Source organism: Catharus ustulatus, chromosome 5 (assembly GCF_009819885.2).
Source record: "Catharus ustulatus isolate bCatUst1 chromosome 5, bCatUst1.pri.v2, whole genome shotgun sequence".
NCBI lineage: Eukaryota > Metazoa > Chordata > Aves > Passeriformes > Turdidae > Catharus > Catharus ustulatus.
Window position 1 is genome coordinate 40,236,050 of NC_046225.1, and position 20,503 is coordinate 40,256,552.

Here is a 20,503-nt window from a genome sequence, read left to right on the forward strand (position 1 = left end):
GTACCTCAGGAGGCACACAGTTCATCCTCCTGCTCAGAGCAAGGTCCGCTGTGAGATCAGAGGTCAGCTATGAGATCAGTTACTCGGACTCACTACTGAGATCATCGAATCGTTTTTCTTGCCTGTTAAGATATTCAAGACAGTATTCAGCATTCTCTTGCTCCTCTTGGGATTCCAGAAGTGTGCTTCTTTTATCAAACAAGGTTGTTATTCAAAACTAATGTGTTTGTTCTGTAGTCAAAAGGGTCTGACACAGGAGAGTTGAAAGGAGGTGTGCTGCAACTTTTCCAAATGTTATAGAGATCTCCAGAATTTCATGCCACTTCTATTTTGATATGAGGGAGGGTTTTGTCTTCTTTTTTATAAAATTTGATAATTCAGTAGTATAAAGCACATATTTGCTACTGGCTTTATTTCTATGAAATACTGTTTATTAGTCCAAGCATTTATTTTGCAAGTACATTTAAAGACAGTATGCATGATGCCTAAATTTCTGTCAGGTATCAAATATTAAGATATTTTTAGGAAATCTTACCCAATTAAATACCTATAAGTTAAGATTCATAAAAGTGGAAAAGCTGAAAGGAACTTTGATATGACACAGAGTGAAACATTCCTGTTTCTGCTTTCAGCAAATAAATTGCCATTTCAGCAACTTCAATGAAAGTGGTGATAACCACTTGCATTAAAAATATATAAAATCAAAATTTACACCAGCCTTTTTAGAAAACTAAGGGAATTATGTATGTCAAATAAAAAAAAAAAAACTTCAAAATGTGGACTAAATGTTGCTCGACAACAGACTATTTGACTAATGCTGTTATTTGACTTATGCAGTTATTAAAACAGTGCTCCTTATAAGCAGGAGGGAAAGCACTGTAATAAAATGTGAACACCTCAATAATCATTATTTAAAAGTCCCACACTCTTCTGTTGTTACTGAAAAAAAACAAATAATTATGAAAATGCAGCAGCCTTAAAATCATTGTCTACTTCCTTTGAGATGCAACTACATTCGTGGCAGGTATGAAGGTGGGCATTTTAGGAATTTCATTTTCTTTTAGGTTTTAGTTTAACTTGATAATTCAGTTTACAAAAATACCTTAAATGACCAACAAATATTTGCTCTCCTCAGATGTAGTACAAATAATTTGCCTTCCAAATTATCTCAAGATAAAGAAACTGAATAAATCCAGTATTTTCTGTCCAGCATTAAATGTAAGATATATTTTTAGATCTCTACACCCACAATTTACATTTAATTTCTAGGCAGAAACTAAGAAATTAGGTCATTTGTACTGTTGGAATATTTGCATTACTCTGAGAAGGTGCAGAATCACCAATAACTGGTATGAGCACTGGGTGAAGTTACAGGGCCAAATTCAAAACAAAACATTTTTTAATGGACAATTTAAATAATTTTAAATTGCCTTAGCTCAGAAAGCAGAAAGACTTCAATACACATTTTTGCAAGACATTTTTACCTATTTTACCTTCCAGAATTTAAGATAAAATTTTAGCCCAAGGGCACTGGGGTAGCTACCTATGTAAAACTGCCTAAATTAGAATAGTTCTCCTAAAATGTATAATCTAAATTTTCCTCCTTGATAGTGAGCTTGTGTATTTCTAGCTGAATAGCAGAAATAACTAAATATGATCCAACTAAAAAAGCTAAGAACATTTTCCTCCTTTGAGTATTTTAATTTTGGCTAAAAAATATAAAAGCTTCTTTGGCAATGAAGTTGTGCGTGACTTTTGAGTAATACTCTTCTATGGAGTTGTAAGATACATCAAAAAGTAATGTGTTCCCACAGATGGTGAAAAGATGCTCTGTATACCGCGACATAAATTTCAGGTGGGTTATATTTCTACACTGTCACTGTAATGGAGGAAGGATTGCTATCAGAAGTGGTCTCTTTGAGTTTATGTTAGGAAATCTGGTTTGAACTTCTTCATATTTCTTCAATACTTCATCATATTTGTTTTGTGCATGTTTTAATTAGGCAGGGAAAATAATATTTAAATGCATTTCTGGAGAACTTTGCAATTCAGGACTGAAATAGAAAAGCCAGTATTCTCTAATGCTACGTCATCAAGTCTTCTAGAGTGGTACATATCTGATGTAAAGTATTGCAATACCTAGAAGCAGCAAGATCTCTAAAAGCCAAAATTTTGATTTCATCTCTGATCTTCCTTCTTTCCTGTTATAGGCTTATATTACCCAGTGTTCAGTATTATTTTGATGTATTGCAGGTATTTTTGGTTCTCCAGTTGTTAAGTGACCATATGTAAGTGCATGTATATACAGCAGAACTCTCCAGTCACAGATTACATACATCAGTCATTCCAATAGCTTCACTCCCAACATCAGGGGGGAAATGAAACCATCACAGAGAAAAGCAATAACCTGAGGTTGCAACAAATGCTTTGCTCTAAATACAGAACTTTCTTGCCATGTACACTAATCTCTTCTTTGAAAGGAGGAGGAATATTTTGCCTAGGTGTGTTACCCTCCTCCCTCCTTAGGTCATTCTTCAGGTGTGTTTCTAACCCCGCACAAAGAGCATCTGCCAGCAAGATAGTTTAAAATATAATGCAGTTATTTATTGGCTGATGCACCCAGAGATATTTAGGATTTAACAAGCCACTAGACTAGGGACTAATACACACTTTGGCATGATAAGACACCCAGTCTCCACTGTCCAGACAGGCACCAGCCTGGAGGGGAAGGGCCAGTTTCCTCTGCCCCTGGAACAGATCCTTTTTCACTGAAACTGCTTATTTCTCTAGGGTTTGATAACATTTCATGCTGATGTTCTTCCGCTTGAAACCTTGAGCTTCTAATCATCCAGTCCCTATTCTATTCACACTTTTGTCTTTCTCATCTTGCATATTTCTACTCCACAGAGTTCCTCCCAACTTAGCTGTTTCCTTGGAGTTCTGAGCCAAGGTTATTAACCTTGTGGAGAGTGAGGAGGCTGTTCACACACAAAGGTAGGCACAGGAGCCATTCAGTGCGTGACCAGAGACAGTAGCAAAAGCAGGACTGACCCAAAAAGCTGGAAAAACTCCACAGATTTCCAAAGTGACTCCACTTTTCTACCATCCAAATCCTCAAATCAGTCAACCCTACACAGCACTCACCACCTTGCTATATCTACCCATGCACGCACACAGAATCTCATCCAGAGTCAAGAAATATCTTGCCCAAACCCTGGATTTTAGCATAGTAGATCTCTTACTGGATTCTATTATTTCGGTTTTAAATAGTGTCATGTGCGGTACAGCACCAGAGATTAAAGTCTGTATGGGAAAACATGGCTTCATTCCTTTCACTTCAGAGAAAAGACAGAAAATATTTTTGTTCTCTACCTCCTATATTGAAAAGATAGTTTGAAAGTAGTTATATCTTTAATCTTCCCATATTTTTAACCTCTAATAGGAAGCAAGGACAGGAACAAATGGATTTTAAATGGATTTTTTTTTTTTTAAGAGTTCTCAGTCATCTCTGAGATGACTACATATTTGGAGTTTCTGCAAGCAGCATAAACACGTCACTGTATTGTGATTAAAAATATACTAGAGAGCAGCTTATTATCTTCAAGTTAGTTCTGCAGTGTCCATTCTGAAAAACTCATTTAAGCCTGACTATGAGTTTAGTAGAGGGGAGGTGAATGGACCACATTTCCCAAATGAGTTTAAAACAATTACATTAATTCCATCAGGTAATTTCCATGCTGATTCACCACAGCCAATAAAGGTGAAAAATGAACACTCGACCCCAGATGCACTTGCTTTTTTATGTTTGAGAGTCAGAACACTGTCCAGAGACTGAGGGAAATCATGCAGCTATTGTGTAGTTAAATTATGCTCACCAGACAGGGAGCAATTTTTCATGTTTGCAGGAGTATCTAAGACCCCAAATGAACTACTACAACAGACAAATTAATTTTTCATACCTTATCACTTCCCAGTTTTAGCAAATGCCAGACACTTCAGACAGAGACAATTGTGCAGATAGTACCTTCCCACAGGAAGGCAGCAACTTTAGCTCCTGTGTTTAGCTCTTTTTATAGGCAATCAAATAATTATTGTATTACACTTTATTTTATGTATACCCAGTTAGGATTGGTTTGGACATGAATAAGTGTTTATTGACTAAATCAATAGTCTTATCCATGTTAGAGAGCACATAAAATAGTTACAAGGATGAAATCAGTTGTTACATTAACCATTTGAAAAGAATGCTCAGGCTAAGCTTTAAACTAATATTCCCTCATTAAGTTATATTCTGATTAAGAAATATACAGGAACAGAAGGAAGTAATTTCTTAGAAAAAATTAGTCTTCCATTTCCTTTCCACACTTTAGATTAATTAGAATTTACCACTAAAAGACCCAGACAGTACAATTAAGTTTTACAGTAACCGTATTAAGCTTTTTAAAAACTGAGCTTTGACTTCCCCATAAATCCGGGGGGTAGTTACAATCAATTTAGGCTTTTTCATCTGAAATAACAAAATAAGATACATAATTTGCCACACACTCTCTGGTACAGGAATCCAGCTAATCAGGAGGGTCACCTAGCATATTGCTACTTCAAAAATACAGCAGCAGTACAGCACTATTTCCATATATCTGGAAACAGCTCTCTACTGAGAATATATACCTGTAAAAAGTATTTCATGTGCCTTCTCCTTGATATCAATACTGAGCTGGAGCAGAATCAACATTGCATGATAAATAAGTTGTGGAGTGGATTTTGTGTCTTGTCCCAATCCAGTTGTAGCATTTCCACAAAATGGCCAAGTTGCTTCCAGGTGCATTAGGTGTTAAATAGAATGCAAATAATTTCCCTCCTCTGATGTTGTATTCTGAACTCATTGCTAAAATACTGCATTGTATTTTTAGTTGACAGCTCTGCTCTTCATGAACACAATTGTTATAATACACTGTATTTAACTGACAATATCCAAATTAATAACTCGTTAACAGAATTATTTTCACAATTTAGTAAGTGATTTGGCTCATCTATTTTTCTGAGAGTATTTTGGTTAGACACTGGGTTATTGACCAGACTAGATGAGAAAAGTCTGTTTCTTTGCTTCTGCTTAATGTGTAGTGGGCTATAACCTTTCTGAAATTAATTCATAAGAGTGCTGGAGTCTATAGCAGGACTGACTTCTGTAGCAGAAAATTAATTAAGAATTTTCTTTGAGAAAATTCATTAATCCCAAACAATTAATCCAAAGAAGCCAATAGGAAGCATTATAATTTCATGTGGAAGCCTACTCCTCTTTGGGAATTAGGCAACTTCATCTAGTGGTAAAAATCTTTTTTATGCTCTTTGTGGAGCATTTTCCTTCACAAAGAAAGCAAGAAAAATCAGATATTTCATTCAAGATATGACCATAAAAAGTTTGTGGTGATAGTATGGCCTCAAACAGCATTCTTCACTTCCAAATATGATAATTAGAGCTGCTTCTTTGTCTGAGGAGGAATTACACACCTCACAGCAGGGTAATCTACTTTCCAGGTTAAATTTTTTAGAAGTAGAGAATTTGGGGTTGACTATTGTCCTCTTATTCAGTTATTGTTTTGTATTGATAAAGTTATTCAGATAATATTAATTTCGGTATAAAGATATGTGAATGTATATTTTATTAGGCATGATATATCTGTGCTGACCTGCTCATCTCAAGTGACTGTGAGGTATATCTCAGTATGCCCAGAAATAAAACTTTAAGCTTCTGGACAAATGTACAAACACTGTAAAGTGACTTCTGCAGTGAGTTCTGCAACCTTGAGACAAAGCAATGGTTCTGGATTAGAAAAAGTAAACAGCACTTCAGAGAGACAGTCTGTATATTGAACAATCTCCAAGAAAACTGTCAGGTGTTCTAAGTGTCCTATTTAAGCATTTAAATTTTGGTATGGTTGTCTTGTTGGTTTCTTGGTTTAGTCTTGTTTAGGTTATGCTTTATTTTGAGAGGGGGAGTAGAGAACTGTTGGTTGTTTGCTGATCTTTTTTTTTTTAAATACTGCATAATAGGTATTCTTGTGATATTAGTAATGGAATGTTCTAGCAAATCAAGTTAATCACTTCCAGACTTTTGTCACTATACAATCTCATATACACTGTGCTTCAGGTACTTTTCTTTTGTCTTCAGGTTATCAGAAAATAAGCACTCAAATCCTGTATTCCTTGAGCATCAGTTTATTATGCATGCTTCACAAACAACTACTTACTGAAGTTGATTTTACTGCTACTGCAAATACCAGGGCACAGCAAATGCAGGTTAGTTGCCTAAGAGCTATTAATGTAGATTTTCCAAAAAAAGTTCTTACAAAAGGACGTTTTCTTGCAGTTTGGATGCTAAATATATTGGAGACAGACTGTTGCAAAGAAACTTTTCCAGAGCTGACAGTGGGTGAGTGAAGTGCTGGTGAAATATAGCAGAGATTCTGCTCCTCACAATGACATTACAGTCCAGAGCTATGCAGATACCTGACTGTGGTATGCAGAAATATTTGCCCACTTCCATAATTTGGAACACAGCTTGACCAGGCAGCTCCCATTCTAAAAACACATCAGCAGCACACACTGATAATTGGTATTAAAATATAAAGAAAAAAATGTAATGCAATTTCTGTTTTGACAAATAAAATATAGAATACAGGCATATCTCTTTTCATTCATACTAGTATGAGTACTTGACACTTCATAGATTGTGGACAATTTTAAACAGTTAATATCCATCACCTGTGGAATTATATTTGTCTCATGGCATCTGACACATCTTGCATACCTTGCAGTAGCTTTTTGCACTTCTCAAGCATCTGCAATAGATGGAAATATACTATCAGCAATACTGCATCTTCAAAAGAATCATAAACAGGCACTTAGCAACTCAATGAAAGATCATATCACTTTCTAGTGGACAGAATGCTTTACTCCATTAGAGTCACAGGATGATTAAATCTTCCTACATCCCATTTCAAATGTATTGCAACCAGTTTGTGATAGTACCCTGTAGCTCAATGCATCTTTATTTTTTCATGGTCCTAGAGATTTGTAAAAAAAATTCCTGAGATAGCCTGTAAGTGAAATGACTTATTGTGTTATAGTAATGCCTAACTCAGTTTTGTGGAAATAAAAGAAATTAAAATATATTCAACCAGGTAAGGGTTGTATAGGAAGTAACTGTGAAATAAGTCTTGATTGTAGACTTCAGAGGGTTTTGCTGAACTACAGCAGGAAAGTAAGAGACTATGTGAACCAGCCAATTGGAACTGAGAAAGGAAAAAGATACATTCATTTTCAGTCAGGTCCCTATTGTGGCAACATCTTGTTACTTTACTATTTCACCTGAATTATTATATCACCAAGCCGACACTGAAAAGGATGAATTTGATCCCTAGTGTAACATCTAGCTAGATCCATCTAGCCAGCGCATTTCAAAACCATTTCTGATTATTTGGTTGTTCAGTTTATTTCCACATCTCTAACATCACACAGATGCTACACCAGTATCACAGAAATTACTGAATGCTTTCAGCAGTATCTCCAGGATTTATCAAGTGCTCACACTGAATGTTAGTTATTACAGGTTCCTGACTGAAAAGAAAAAGCAGATCACATGTGTACATACCAGACTAAAAAGGTAGAAAGTCTGGTGTTAAAAAGGCCTAAGCTTTATCATACAAACATACACAAAATAAAAATAAATATAGTTTTTAAAGTATATATATGTATATTAGATTCAATACTTACATTTTTATAAGGGACAGAAATGTTTAATATATCCATGGTCTCTCATCTCTTCCCATCAGTAAAGGATCAACTTCTAAGATATATCAGGACATTGCACTGTCCTGCACAAAACAGAAACAGACAAAATCCATTGCTGTTCTCAGAATGACTTCCATTAGTTTTGAGATTTTCCCTGTAAAGACGCTGGAATAAACTGTGTGCAGGCTTTTCATTCACAAAGCTCTTTACACTTATGTTGAGATGGACTGGTTATTGTGTTGGTTAAAATCCTACTGCTTGATTCACATAAATACACATAAATGTTTAGAATTTTGCTTTTTATAAGTAGAAGTTTAATACTTGCCAAGCGTACTGGGTCTGGACAGGATGTAGTTCATATTTTTCATAGCAGTCCATATGGCACTTTTAAATTTGTGACTATAACAGCCTTGATAATACCCCAAAGTCTTAGCTATTGCAGAGATAATATTGATGCTCGTGCAGCATCAAGGTCACCTGTTTCTCACCCTGCCCATACAGAGAGCAGGCTAGTGGTGGGGAAGAGGTAGGATGGGGACAGAGTTGGAAGAGCTGAGCTAAATTGACCAGGGAGCTATTCCATGCTCTGTAATGTGTCATCCAGCAATGAAATGGGGAGAGTGAGCCAGTGGCTGGTGGGTGCTTGGCTCTGACTGGGGTCAAACCCACTGCAAAGGTCCTAATCTTTGCCCTATATTATGTATCCCTGTATTTCAGCAGAGATGTTTACTAGGAAGATCTTATCCTTTGATGACATTATACCCTACTCAAAACTCTGAAATTCTCAATTATTTTGCAGTATATATATCATTTTACACATTAAGACCAGAAATTAAAAAGACAGAGAAATATACAGGAAGGTGAGGCACACATGGATTAGATACCTAATACTGCCAAAGTGAAATCCTACCATCCTTGAGGCTAATGACAGCATTTAAATGGAGTTGAAAGAAGCCAGTATTTCAGCTATGAAAATTCCCATCATTCTTATAATTCTATTCCAATACTATTAGAAGTAGATAAATAGGGTGGAAATGTCATGTGTACTAATGCTAATTCCTGTGTCCTTGAAAAGTGAGAGCAAGTAATTGTCTTGATTTCCAAGATGCATAGTAGCCTTGGCAATATTGGGATTTAGTAATATATTTCCTGACACATGAAAGGACAAAGAAAACTTTCTAATCAAGGCATCAGTATTCAAAGTAGAACTATCATCAAAATAGGACATTTTCATGTAGTATTTAAGTAGTATTATGTAAGTATTGTATAAGGAGGTCTTGGTGGCAACTGAAATACTGGAAAAAATTTTCATTATTTGTGGAGGTAGGGCTTCATTCAACCTCCCCATTTCCCCCATGATTTTTCTGGGTTTATAACTGGAAGTGCACAAATTATTGTGCTGCGAAGGTAGGGATAGTTTCAGGGCAAGATTTCTTTAGTTTATTATTTATAGTTTGCACTCTGGGCAGGAGAGAGAAGGAAAAAGGGGACTTGCATACTAAAATCAATACAAATAATAATAGTTTCTTACAAGACAAGCCTCAGGGGCTGAATATCTCTGGGTTCCTTTTTTTACATAAATGATCTCAGTGGATTATTGTTTCAATGTTTTGTGCTGTCAGTCATAGTCAGCTACCAGCTCTCTTTTTGGTCCCATGGAAATTTTCTCACTTCTGTGTGCCAAAATAAAACAAAATTACATAGCAGCAGGTAGCCCATGGTGGCTTTTCTGAATGTCTTCAGCAGAACTGTATTACAGCAGAAGCAGTAATCCATGCTGCTCATGGCTCTTTTTCAGACACACATCCTGTCAGTCAATGCTGAAGTGGCCAAATATGTTTCCACATTATAACTAAACTTTCTCATTTTAGAGCAGCTTGGAGCTGGGGTTCAATTATTTGTCTTGTTTTATTTTCACTTATTTTTAGCAAGGAAAACACACTGAAAAGCAAAAAATATTCATCTGGGTCACAAGAACATTCATATTTGATAACTTTGCTGTCAGTTTAATAGGAATGTGCATCAGGATTCTACAGGATTGATATTAGGTAAACCAAAGATATTCAGGTATCTCAGTATTTTCGAGATGTGCCATAATATATTTTTCTTTATCCTAAGAAACCCACTTACTTCTGTTATTCTATTTACTATTGTATTGTGTACTGAGAAAAATAGATGATTTTTGATAATTCTTTTTGTCATCATCATAACAGTTTTTTCCTATTAGTCATCTTCATGTATCTACATAAATATTCAGCAAAAATACATTTAAATTGCTTTTTAAATGTTGATAATTTTTATAATTGTGTAATTGTGTAATAAAATATGTTACATGTTACATATACATATGTACATGTTACATATACATATATATATATACAATATATTATTATAATTCTGTTTAATGAATTATTCAGTTATAGAGAAAATATTACTTTACATTTCTGCATTTTTATTTTACCATTTTACAAAATCAATAACATTTTTGTAACCACAGGCATATTTTTCATTGAATGCCTTTTGATGTTTTTTCCCCTTTACACTCAGAAAATTTATGAACATAGGAAGGAAATTAATGAAGATGTCTGCATTTCCAGAATCTTAGAAAGAAGATGAGCAATTGGCATTTGACTCATTTTTGACAAGTAAAAAGGTTTTTTCTCTCCAGGAATATTTTCCTAGTAACAATTCAGTTTATTGCAAATATTGTGGGTCATATGCAACAGTGACAATTTTACAAAACTGTCTCAAAAGAAATGGACAGAAAATAGAGATTTGACCAACATGAGAAAGGTTACTGAAAGACAATTTAAAAACCCCAGTCTTAGTGTATCACCCACCTGTGTGTATCCACACAATATTAATTTTTTAAGACTGCATCAGCTGGAGAAATGCTGGAATATACTGCAACAAGCTACACAGTGAGACTAAAAAGTAGGCAATGGCCCAGCATATCAAAGACAATTTGGCACTTTTGTCTAGCTCCTCAAAGCTATACTAATACTAATGGAAATTGCAAGCAGTACTTTAAAAATAAATGCAAAAGTATTAAAGCAACAGAAATACTGAATGTGTATCAGGAACAAAGGATAAGAAAACAGGAGCTGTAGCCTTTAATTTTGGAGTGTTTAACGATTTCTGTTTTCCATTCTTTATTAAAACAGTCTCACATAGTGCTAGAAAAGAAAAAGAACCTTCTTATCCCAGCTATGTGACAGACTCTGCGCTGTTTGACGTTTACATCCAGTATCTGATTTGGCAGAAATGCATGAGACTATGGAAACACTCAATGCTTTTTCTGTCTTCATTATTATCATAACTCTTTATGCAAAGCTTATTTTTCCTTGGTATTTAGTGCCTCTTCCATTTTCCAAAATGTTTTCTTCTTGTACACACTCTTCTATGCTACATTTGGTAGTCATGTCAGACTTTCTACATTGTTTATTCTAATCACAATTACTTATGTCACAAACCTCTCCTCTGCAGCACAGTTTGTATTTTATGGTTATACATTATGTCAAATTATTAATGCTATGTATTTCTTCACATTTATGAGAAATCTAGTTTGTAATGCACTGCACAATATCATGGAAATTGTAAGTATAGGCCAATTGAAGGTAAATGCTGTTTTTCTCTGGATTAATGGTAATTTTAAAAGTAGGAAAAATAGCATTAATTCTGTGGTATTTTCAGCCAAGCTAAAACTAATGACTGTTTCTCTAACTTAACTGAAGTGTGAATTAATTGCCTTTCTTTTAATTTAAAACCCCTACTTACATCTTTGCCATAATAAAGATTTTATTCCACTGATTTTTTAGTCTTTAATCAAAAAGTAATACTAACTTATCTTGTCCAAGGATCAGAACACAGAATGTCAAAATCTCTTCTATTACAGTAATATTGCTGCTATTTTTTGTACTTAGTTTCATTTTTTCATTTTGTTTATATTCTCACTGGTAAGTTGGTACAATTATGTCTTCTCACATTGTCATCTCATTTTCTAAATATGTAGCACTTCAAAATTTATCAGATGGGAATTTAGGAGCAAGGCAGGTGCAAGAATATATCCACCCCACTGACTGAGAAGTGCTTTCAAAACTGGTGGTGGAGCTGAAGTTTCCAATTTATCACACACACAGATGTTTACACGCATGACACATACAGAAACACACTCCCACTAGTCAAGGCCTCCAGTCTATGTCCAGCACCATGGATGTGGGGAACATCTGTCGATTTATCTCAGACCACCCAGAGCTATTTGAATTACATATTCTTTTCAGCCTAGATGATTAGCATGAGTTTCCACTGGCCCTATTGGTGGAACCAACCCCAGGAGAGATCCTTGGTTATTTCCCAGGTTTAAAGGCAATTAGCCATTGTTACTTAGGTTGATATCACCCTCTGGATTTCTGCCTCAAATGCTTTATAAGGAAAGCAGTTGTCAAAAGCTTACCTGTCCTTCATTTCCCTCCTCCACCCCTGTATATAACAAAGCCACTAAAAATGAGCAGGTGTTGTTGAGGGCTTTTGGACAATCTGCTCTCTTGACCACAGTATATGGGTTATTTTCCCAGAGAGGACCATAAGGATCACTTAATGAGTGAACAGGTGAAGCTCGCCCTATGGAAAGGCTCTTGCCAAACCAGAACCAATCTGAATAATTTGAACTTATATAACCATCTGCCTTGGAATTTAATAATTTTGCATTCTTAAACACCAAAAGCAATGCATCCCCTCTTCTCTACCAATCATTGGTAACTTTTGCAAATAGGGTAAAGTTGGAGAGTTTTACTCCCACTTAGGCTAAATGTGGAAAGAAACTCTTTAACTTAAATATAATATATTTTCTGTATCAACTTTTTTTTTTCCATTTTCAGCAGTCAATGAATGCAAAACACTTGTGTCTAGGAACTATCATACTCTTGGTGACAATACAAAAGATAAACCTCTGCCAAGATACACTCTGCAAGAGGAAAGGGGCAAATTTGTTTTTCAGAGACAGCATATTTAAATGTAAAAATATGTAAAGTATGTATGTGTAAAGTGGGGTGCAAAACAGTTTTTATTGTCTTCTGTTGAAGACTTTAAGATTTGAGTATTTCCATTTTGTCAGAGGTAGATAAATAGTGGGACTGGGAGATTTCAAATGAGGCCTCTCAGTAACCTCATGCAGCTAATTCTCTTAGCTTGGGCAGTTTATACATGCATGGAGCTGAAAATGGTATCTATCTCTTCAGCCCTCCTTTTTCCTCATATCTAAGACACTGAGCTCCTCACCATTAAAAACATGAGCAGCATCTTCATTTAGTCAGTACTATCTGTTCGGAAAAGTAAACAAATATTAGACAAACTGCCTCTATTAGGTTGGGCTTTTTAACTGGCCTGCTTGCATGTTTTCCCCTTGGCTCACTATCTCTGTCCCACTTTTTCTCAGTGAGTTATTTCAGACAAGATTATAAACCCTTAAAAATTTATCTTCATTTCTCCAACACATCTAATACAATAAATCTCTTACCTTAACTACAGCTGTTTATTGTTATTAAGAAATAAAACAATAGCTTTATTAATTGAGTTTAACTAAAGTAGTTTAGTACTCTATCTGTGTAGAGCATCTTTTTAATTTCACTCATTTTTCATAATCCTTAAAGCAAGTCTTATAGTATGTGGGAGCAAAGTTAAAAAACAAGATAAAGTAATGAAAGAAACTCCACTTGAGTTATCCTAAACTGACATTTATTATCATAATTACTTGTGATTACAAAGAGCTGTCTGTAAAAAGACAGTTAAGTGTTATTTTAAGGTCCATTATGAATGCAAAATTCTAACTTGCTAGTATTTGGAGCCTGTGAGCTGAAGGAAATACTCTGTACCTCAGAGCTGACAGTGTCTGGACTTACAGTAATTTCACGAATACAAGCCGCAGCAATTTGATAAAAATTTTGGTGGAAACCCGGAAGTGCGGCTAATAGTCGGGGGCGGCTAATATGTGAATAATTTTCTGACATTTACAACCCCAGACGTGCCAGCCAGGGTGCCGAGCCAAGCACCTGCCAGTAAAAGCCGGCATTTCGCGATTGTTACAGTGTTACCATGTTGCCCTGGCTCCCTGCAGGCAGCACGGGGGGCGGGGAGAGAGGTAGGAGAGCTCTCTTCTTCCCTCCTCTGCCGCAGCCCAGGGGAGGAGGTTGGGGGGGGGGGGGGGGGGGGGGGGGCCGCACCGCCATTGCCGCGGCCCGGGGAGCCGACGGTGGGGGGCGCCGCCATTGCCGCGGCTCCGGGAGCCGACGGGAGCCCCGCGCAGCCATTGCCGTGGCCCGGGGAGGCGGGTGGAAGCGCGCGCCGCCATTGCCGCGGCTCGGGGAGGAGGCGGGGTGCTTTGTCCGCCCCCGCCGCCGGCGCCATGGACGTGGGAAAGCTCCGTCCCCGCCCGCCGCCGTAGGAGCGGGGGAAGCTCTGTCCCTGCCCGCCACCGCGGGGCAGCGCCGACCTGGGGTGACCGAGCCCAGTGGCAGCGGCGGCTGGCCCCAAGCGGCAGCACCGAGCTGGGCCACCTGGCCCCGTCAGCAGCCCCTAGCGGGCCGAGCCTGCACAGCCTTAGCTCAGCCAGTAAACCCCGCCCTCCCGCAGTTCTGTTACTAATTGCACGCGGGTCCTCGTTGCGAACGACAGAGCGGCTTATATTCGGGTGCGGCTTATCTATGGACAAAAACCAAAATATTTGCCAACACCCAGAGATGCGGCTTATACTCAGTGCGGCTTGTATTCGTGAATTTACTGTAGGTCTGATTCACATTCTGAGTCGTGGCATATGAGAATTTTATACCATTCACCTTGGGTTTTTTTAAACAACATGCCTCCAAAATACATCTTTAAGTTTTCTTTAACATTGTCTCATAATTTTCACCTTCATAGAAAAACTTTGTACTCCAGACACTAAAATTGATGCTTAAAATGCATTAACAAGGAAAACCTTTGTCTAATTATGAATCTCATATGAATGATTTAATATGATTTAATATGTATTTGACATTAAAAAATTAAAATTTACATTGAAAAAGTAATACAATATGCTCTTTTGATATGAATTTTAAAAAAACAAACTAAACCTAACCAAACCAGAGCAAAATAAAAACAGAAGCCTTAGAAATATGTCTTTAAGGCAGAATGACTGGACCTCTCCACATAAGAACATTTCACTAGGTTTGCTATTTTTGAGATGCAAACAATTAACAGCATATCAAGAGCTTCATTTTATTGCTGCACCACCTTATCTCCAAGTCCCAGCGGTATCCATATCTACTTTAAGCCTGTCTGAAAAGCTATATACCAGATTGTTTCTAAATTATAAGGAGTCACTTAATATGACTTGGAACACTGCTAACAAGCAAGTGTGTAACAATTCTTTGTCATGCATCTCTCAGCCTTTGTGAGCTGCTAAATGCACAGGTAGATTAATGCTAAAAACGGGAGCTGGAATTTACAACTCTTAAAATAATAATGATAAAAAAATGCTAAATCAGCCACTGAAACTGTTGTTTTCAGTTTCTGTGCAATCTCTTTCTCGGCCTTGCAAATTCTGAAATTTGTCCATAATCTTGTTAGAAAGCTGCAGATGTGCTATTGACAACTGTGTTATAAACGCCTACCAAGAATTCCTCAGTGCAGTTTTATGACATCCTGTGTAACACATGGAACTTAGGAAAGATAAATCACAAGGATGAACTACTTTATTTCCCACATGTATTTTTTTCCTGTACTATTTTTTTTTCCTCTTTAGCACAGTTCACTTGCTATAAGAAGTGTAGTCTTATTCAAGCATCATATAAACCATATAAAGCATATTTTATTTCAAGATAAAAATTCAAAATCAGTAATTTATTGGAAAAATCTTGTTATTTATTAGCTATTACTTCATTGTGATAATTTCTAAGCAACTGTGATCTAATATATGTCTTTGAATTTTAATTCAGAATATAGCATGCAAAATATTCTAACAAATCATATTTAGCAAAATCTTTATGGTTCATTAAGCCATAGTCTTAAAACTAACAGTCTTTGTGCCTAACTCTCAATTTGGAGTATTGTTTCTGTGACCCTCGACCCTTCTGCCATTCAAATTACAACAGGCAATATTTAATGGTGCTACATTGAGAGCTGATTGATGGTGATGGTAGAGTTGAGCTCATATGGGTAAGGATCAGGGAAGTCTAACAAGGCAAGCATCATGGTGGGAGTTTGTTATAGACCACCCAGGAAAGACAAAGAGGAAGATGACATTTTCTATAAGCATCCAGAACCTCGAGGCCTTGTTCTCATGGGCAATTTCAGCTTACCAGATGTGTGCTGGAAATACAATGTGGCAGAGAGGAAAGAGTCTAGAAGGTTCCTGGAGCATGCAGAAGAGAAGTGCCTGACACAGCTGGTGAGGAAACCAACTATGGAAGGTACTCACTGCACCTGCTGTTTGTCAGCAGAAAAGAACAGGAGGGAGATGTGGTTATTGGAGGCCATGCCGAGCATGGAATGATACAGCTATTGATCTTTGGAGAAGGGGCTCAGCAGAACTGCTGCCCTGGACTGCCAGGGGACAGACTTTGTCCTGTTTGGGACACTGGTTGACAGAATCCCTTGGGAGGTTGTATTGAAGGGTAAAGGAGCCCAGGAAGGCTGGGCCCCATTCAAAAAGGAAATGTCATAGGCACAGAATCAAGACATTCCCACATGCAGAAAGACAAGCCAGCAAGGAAAGCAGAACAGAGGGCTTTGGCTGGAACCTGGGGTAGAAAGCAGAGCTTAAGTTCTTTGGAAGAAGGGGCAGGTAATTCAGGAGGTCTACAAGAATGTCACAAGGTTATGCAGGAAAAGAAGAGATGGACCACTACTAGTTCAGGATAACAGTGTATGAGATTTTAAAAGGAAAAAAGATTTTTTAAAAAAATAGCCAAATGACAATCAAATCTGCTTATAAACCACACTAATTAGAATAATATAAAAGTTATATTAGGCAAATCAAATATGGAGTAAAATATGTCATTTTTCAAATGTAACATTAGTTGGGATTTTATGGGTGGAACTTCCAACTTTTATTCAATGTTTCAAGTAGTCTTACAGCAAAAGGTCATTTTTATTTCAGCTGGAAAATCAAGCAGAAATAATCTTTAAGCATTCTCTTGTCATAATAGTATGCAGGCCTATTAAGTCAGAAACGCTATTTTTTCACTTAAATTAATTCCATTTCCTGAAAACGCTGTTCTTCTCTTGTTTTCTTTCTGCTTTCTTACATTTATAAGTATCAGCTTGCTTTTCCTACAGTCAGTTTCTCATTTGCAGAACAAAAGCCGTTGTCTATACCCTGTTCATTGAGCCATTTTTGCCTATTACTTAGATATGCAAAATTAAGATAAATTGTCCTCACTTCAGAATGGCTTGAGTTTTAAGAGTTTAGCTGCTTTTTGTTAGAAACTTGACTTTTGATCATTAATTATTAACAAAATTCTGTGAATAGCCTACAAATTATAAATGTGATCAATAAACATTTACAGGTATTTTAGGAGAAAAAGTTAACTTCCCTCTACGAGAGTAAAACTTTGGAGATTACTTGTAGCCTCTATTAAATAGGGAGTATCAAGTGAACTAGCTCAGAGCACTGATAAATGATGATATTCTATGGTATTTTTATTAAAATTTAGCACTTTAAAACTTTATGGCAAGTAAGATTGCTTAGCATATTGGGATACTGTCTATCCTTAATACATTCATGAAGGCTATTTGAAGGACACTTTCAGCGCATGGGCCTCTATACATAATACAGCCTTTTATTGTTGATAGAGTCCAGAGCCCTGTGAGAATTTTTACAGTACATTATTTTTTAGAACCAATATATTACCCATCTGAACTATCCAAGTATAAACATGGTGACTTTTTTTCAGGCTTGTCTATGATACTATTACGATGAATTATGGATTTCAGTGGTTATCTGTTTTTGATGTGTTGCAATAAATCATGATCATTCATGATTGGTTCTGAACTTCATACAATTCTTTTTCATATAATCTGCCCTATACTTGTAAGGTCCCTCAGAGTTACACTTTTAAAGATATCAGACCATTTCAATACATCATTAGACTGATTTAAAATTATTTTAACAAATATAAACATATTTGCAGACCTCTTTTCTATTCCAATATAAAATTATAAAAGCTCAACAAATAAAGAGTGAACTCAAAATTCCTAAGCTGTTGTTAAAGGACAGAAGACAGATATTTAAAAAGATAAAAATTAAACAAAAATCCAAAATGCTCCAGTTACACAGACTAAATTAGCAGCTATTAGCAGATGATTCATTTAACAGCAGCCTCTAGATTAAAAAAAAACAAAAAAAAGACAAAAAACCCCCACAACAACAACAAAAAGCCCACAAAACAACGAAGCAAAACAAAAAAAAAAAAAGGAAAGACATCTTTAGGCCATATGTGAGGTATGTGAGTGCAGCTATACTCCATACCACAAACATACCCCATACATAAAAAAGAAATCTTCTTAACCTCACCTTCTTTAATGCAGTCTGTCGTGTTTTCTATATCCTCTGTTATTCAGAAATGGAATTTCTGCACTAGGAGTTCAGCCAGTTCTACAGTGGAACTAAAATTTTACACTAATGCCATTTTACTGTGATTAATTATTCTCCTATTCTATTTTATAACTCTGAATTTATTATTTTTTACTTTTGTTTTTCTCCTCACCATATATATTACTTCTGTCTGGCAGGATGTATCTTTCTTCACTTTAATTTCTTCTTCATTTCTCTACATTCTCCTATATTATACTGGCGTTTTTTATATATTATGTATTACTACTGAGTTAGGTGTTTCCCTCTCCAGAACACTGAAGTTAGATTTAAGGGATATATCTGGTCCGTATGTTTGATGAAAGAAGAACTTTTTTTTTTTAATATCAGTTCAACACTTAACTTTAATTTTTCATTTATAATGAAAAGAATAAAAAGCATTAAGTAATTTTTTTTAAGTACTAGAAGAAAATAATTGATTTTTCACATCCCCAGATTGCGCAAATTCCTGTCTGGATTGAAAGTTCTGTAGGACACATGGAACATAAGACTGACTTCAGTCCCTAGGGAAGCCTTTGTACAGGCACATAACAAAACAGTTTTCTTCTTGTCTGTCATTTCAGAAGTCACAACAAAATCTTTTTTTTTTTTTTTTTCAGAACCAGTATTATCCCTCTCAGATGTTTTGATGCCCTTCTTGTCTTAGAGCACATGATATTGTTGTTGCATGCACCTGTGTTCAACACACGTATTTGCACTGAACACAGATTTAGCAGTTTCTCTGCTACATATTACCCTGCTTTACTTCTACTACACATTAATGTAAGGTAGTAGCAAGTAAGGGGTCAGGATTTTTTCCTAAGTGACAAGTTATAGGACAAGAAAATGGCCTCTAGTTGATCTAGGAGTTCAGATATCCAGATTGTTTTTTGGGAAAAATTTCTTCACCAAAAGGGTGTAAGAGTAGTGGGAATTTTGCACCACTTCATACATGGTTTGTCTCAGTCTCTTCTGCCTTTACTCAGAGCCATGATTAAAAAATACTTGAAGGAAATAAATTATCTCATGTTGGTGCTTGGTTGTTTATTAAATATCATCAAAAAGTACAGAGTGTTCAGCAGCACTTTTAGCCAACTGCTAGAAGAGAGGAAAATGGAGACAGATCCAGCTGCTACAAGGTCTGTTAAAGCTAAACAGTCCAACAGAGAATTAACAGCTATATTATTTATTCTTTTAACCCAATAACCAAATTCCCATTACCCTCAGTGTGGCACTAACTGTCCAATCAGAAACTCTAGTACCTGAAACCATGAAGAAGGAGGAAGATGAACACCTATAGAGACACCACCCAAAATCCTCCATCTTGTCCCGTACCTATTACTATAATATAAAAACCTCAAATTTTAAATCCTTCACCATGTGAAAGTACAGACTTCTATTTAACTACACACCCGTGATTTTAACTTCTTCACTCGAATTTGGAAGCCTTCTCTAAGGCTTCAGGTCAAAAGCAGTGTTCTCCAGGGAGTTGGTGCCAGAAAGCACAGACAGCTCAAAACCCCAGGTTTCTGGGATCCAGCAAAAGGATTAAGCAGTGGAAGAGAATACCCAGGGAAGTGATACCATAGTTGAAGGTATTTAAAGGATGTGTAGATGTAGCACTTGAGCAGATAGTTTAATTTGGAGATGGAAGTGTTAGGTTAACAGTTGGATTCAGTGATCCTACAGGTCTTTTTCAACTTTGATGATTCTATAAGTATGTGATTCCTAACTCAGTGAATCTAAGCTTCTTTCACATTTCATTAATATGACTGACCTATTAATCAGAGTCAGGTTTTACACTCCAGAAAATGTGTCGGTTGTAGATATGCCTGGATTCTACATCAAAGGGAGAGGAGGGAAATATAAATCTCCTAAATGCTTCAAGTATGCATACAGGGTTTTTTTTTTTCTACTACTACTAAGTTTGGTTCAAAAATTGCATGTTGGTGTTATTCTGAATTTTTAATTCTACTGTAATTTAAAGTTCATTTAATGCATTGTTTCACAGTGGCAGAAGTAGTGATCCACAGTTCTCAACTCTTTTTAGAATCAATTATTCTCTAACCATTATTTTAAAAGGGTTTGTTTTATTAAAGAATCTCA

The 20,503-nt window shown here is 36.3% G+C and overlaps 1 long non-coding RNA gene across 2 annotated transcripts in view; it reads right to left on the reverse strand.

Annotated features, from left to right (window-relative positions):
* Positions 1-6,270: 6,270 nt before the first annotated feature.
* The window catches only part of LOC116996949, an 82,011-nt gene continuing 67,778 nt past the window's right edge, over positions 6,271-20,503 (reverse strand). For both annotated transcript variants that reach the window (XR_004418044.1, XR_004418043.1), the window contains 2 exons: positions 7,774-7,874; positions 6,271-6,839 (listed from right to left, as the gene is read on the reverse strand). This is a non-coding gene — a long non-coding RNA (uncharacterized LOC116996949). The remainder of the gene's footprint in view (positions 6,840-7,773; positions 7,875-20,503) is intronic.